The sequence below is a fragment of the Sander lucioperca genome, chromosome 10 (assembly GCF_008315115.2).
Source record: "Sander lucioperca isolate FBNREF2018 chromosome 10, SLUC_FBN_1.2, whole genome shotgun sequence".
Lineage (NCBI taxonomy): Eukaryota > Metazoa > Chordata > Actinopteri > Perciformes > Percidae > Sander > Sander lucioperca.
The window spans coordinates 8,518,247-8,522,131 of record NC_050182.1 but is presented as its reverse complement, the minus strand read 5'-3'; positions in this window follow the sequence as shown (position 1 = coordinate 8,522,131).

The window sequence follows — 3,885 nt, the reverse complement described above, 5'->3', positions numbered from 1 at the left end:
CACGCTTCTCCGAAGCACAGATGGCGTGACCGCAGTCTGTCCGGGGAGAGGCAGAGACACACCAGGACTAACTCCAGACACACCGGGACTAACTCCAGACACACCGGGACTAACTCCAGACACACCGGGACTAACTCCAGACACACCGGGACTAACTCCAGACACACCAGGACTAACTCCAGACACACCGGGACTAACTCCAGACACACCAGGACTAACTCCAGACACACCGGGACTAACTCCAGACACACCGGGACTAACTCCAGACACACCAGGACTAACTCTTCCCACACAGCAGGACTAACTCCAGACACACCGGGACTAACTCCAGACACACCGGGACTAACTCCAGACACACCGGGACTAACTCCAGACACACCGGGACTAACTCCAGACACCGGTCAATATACGGATAGGAAGTCATTGTTTTTAAGCACTTGGATGGAAAAAGGAATTTGGACTGTGTCTCAACAGATTACTCTGGTTCATCAGGTAGTAACAGATTACTCTGATACATCAGGTAGTAATAGATTACTCTGGTTCATCAGGTAGTAATAGATTACTCTGATTCATCAGTTTAAACTATTGTAGTATATGATTAACTTCCACACATGGTTCCATTTGGCTAAAACAAATGGTTAGAGGACACAGTGACTTTGCTTGAGCTAATGGGGGTCAGTGACTGATTGGCTCCAGCACTGGACTGAACTACCCCCATCACCACGTCTCATGTTACACAGGACATTACTTAACCTCATGTTTGAAGAGAAAATCTTCAGAGTAACCACTGACTGAGGTACTCTCTGGATTCTGCAGAATCCGTCATGATGCTGGAATCTTTGATGTAATAAACCTTTTATTATCAAGATCAGCGTCAGCGAATACTTCTTCCAAACAGCATTACAGCAACGAAACTAAAGATACCACACTATAAAAAAATAGACTGGAATATTTTCAAGTATTCTTTCCACAGAAGCGGCATCATCATTGACACGTCTTTATAGTTTTAGTTCCCAGTAGGTGTGACTCACTTTCTGTGGAAAGACACTGCTAATCCATTGGAAGATTAACCACTGCACCTTCAGCCTCATAAGATTCTAACAGCATGGATTTCATTAAAGAAGATCTTTTTCCTTGTATGTCAAGTAAGAAATCACAAATCCTCCCCTTTAAACAGCACATAATGTCACACCACTTGCACCCCTTAAGTGTTCTAATGGTGCATTGATTTGTGTATTCATCCTTTAATAATCCATCATTGTGTACCACTATTTCAAAGCTGCATATCATACGTTGCATCCATTTTCAGATTTTCAGATGGTCTGAACAACCACATGTGGCTCCTGGCTCATAAGGTGGGAGGGATGGGGCCGCGGGAGGACTTTACTTTACATGAACAGGCAACCAGACACAGGCATGCAGCCAGAAGAGAATGATGCAGAGCACCGGATCATGAGTTTAAAGGAAATATATTGACCAATAATAATCGGCGGGCGATCAATCGGGGCATCCCTAATTCAAACCATTCATATTTTAGAAATTGCTTTATATTAAGTTGTAGTTAAAGTGGTTTTATGTTATGAAAGCTGTCTAAACTATTAATTTAACTCCCTGTTCTGAGTAAAGGTCTTTCTGTTAAATGCATCAATGCCTACCTGATTTTGTTTTGTGTGACTGTTATATCATTGGTGCAAGACATGTTTCAGCAGCTACCAAGGAAAACTGGAATCTATGCAAATATTTCTTCTGCAGAAATGGTGTGATCATTGGAGCATCTATAGCCTACAGCTTATATTTCCCAGTACAGTAGGTGTGTCTCAATATCTGTAGAAATATACTGCTAACCATTTAAACAGTAGTCACTGCACCTTGGATTTCATTGAGGTGGATATGTTTTTAGTCTTTACTCTGTACCATTTGTATTTTATTGTATGTATGGATATTATCAACGTCTAACTTTGCTGCCTTCTTGGCCAGGACACCATTGATTTATAAAGGTCAAATATGAAATATAATAGCTGTAATTGTAGGTTTACATGAGGAAGACTACTTAAATTATTATAATTAAACATCCTGGGATGAGAAATTTCTTTCTGTTAAATACACTGACTATGTTTACATGCACATAATATTACAGTTTTTGCACTTATTCTAAAAGAGACAATCTTCCGAGTAGGCTGTTTACATGCAGCCTTGCAAAATAGTATTGAATATTTTTTTTAAGTTTTCCACCAATGGCGGACTTGGAATGGGAGGGAAAGAGGGAGGCTGTGTTGACATGGTCCACCATGTCAACACAGCCTCCCTCTTCCATTCCATCAACCATCTTCTGTAAAAGGTCGGCGTTGTGATGTTTGTTCATATCCTAAAACCTGTCCAAAAATCCAAGTCTTTGATAATGTTTAAAAGTATCTGTGTGTCTCCTTTTCTTTTGGGAATGCATCTCTACACACAGCCCTGCAGTGTGTGTGTGTTTATGTGTGTGTGTGTGTGTGTGTGTGTGTGTGTGTGTGTGTGTGTGTGTGTGTGTGTGTGTGTGTGTGTGTATATCTCTCACATCCGCAGATATCCGCTCTACAAGTGTAATAAATCCTACCAGAAATACCAGGAGAAGAAGAGAAACAGGTCCTTTTTGGACAGCTACTGTCCTCACATTTCTTATACAACACACACCATTCTTGAACAGGATGATCAGCAGGGTGTCATATCTCTCACAGTATTAAACATTAAGCGATAGGAGTTAGGGTTTTAGAGCCTCGTCTTGGTGTTGAGGCCTGAGGTCAGTTATCAGAGTCAGTTTGTCAGTTAGTCCATCATGACATCATGTTAGCTGACAAATAACGCCTCCTTTCTTCCTCTCATCTTCCTCTCCTTTTCTTTGTATGTGTCTCTGTGTGTGTGTGTGTGTGTGTGTGCGTGTGTCTCTGTGTGTGTGTGTGTGTGTGTGTGTGTGTGTGTGTGTGTGTGAGTGTGTGTGTGTGTGTGCGTGTGTGTGCGCGCGCGCATTTGTACTGTGTGTGCATTTGTACATGTGTCAGTGTCAGTTGATTGAGATTACCTTATCTGACAATTCCCCACTTTTCAGACTCATTCATTCTCCTTTAGCCGCTTCGTCATCCAAATTGAAGCCAGCAATCCCATTTAGCATCATCTTAAAATTAACTACAAATATTATTATATTCCACATCTTTCAAACATTCTGGGTATTATTCAACTTTTCAAAGACATTCATGCTGATTAAACCCATTCCCACTTTTTCAACTATTCTCATTATTACACCTTCTTCTTACAAACATCAAGCATTAGCATTAGCCTTTCATAGAGCATTCACACCTCAATTTCTTCAGAAATTGCTTTCTTTAGTTATTCTTCATCTTCCGCCACATTTTTGTCCAGCTATTCGTCACGAAGCGTTGCCAACACATGCACACAAAATACATCAAAATGTGTGTAATGATTGGGAATGGTGTGCTATGACTTTTCTAAGAGATTTGCCCCACGGTTTTCACGAAAATTGTCAAAAAACAAAGAAAAAAAATGTCCCATTGACTTTAATGGCAAATCACTTAACATAGTTCAAAACAACCCCTCTTTGGGGCCATACTGTATCGCCATACTTTAATGTAGAAAAATAATTAAAAGTTTAAACCGAAGATAAGACTTTGGCCTTTATTGGTCTGAATGGGCATTATGATATCAAGCACGGTTTCTACCAAATCACAGTTTATGTATTGTCCAGTTTTCAGACCGTTTCAGATTTTACAATGTGTGTGAATGGGGTCAGAATGTTGAGAGTTAGAGGGGGGAGCTGCAGTACGATTCTCTGAATTTTTTTCCAAACAAATTGCCCTACAGTTTTCAGTCTTCATACATCATGGTTGGTCA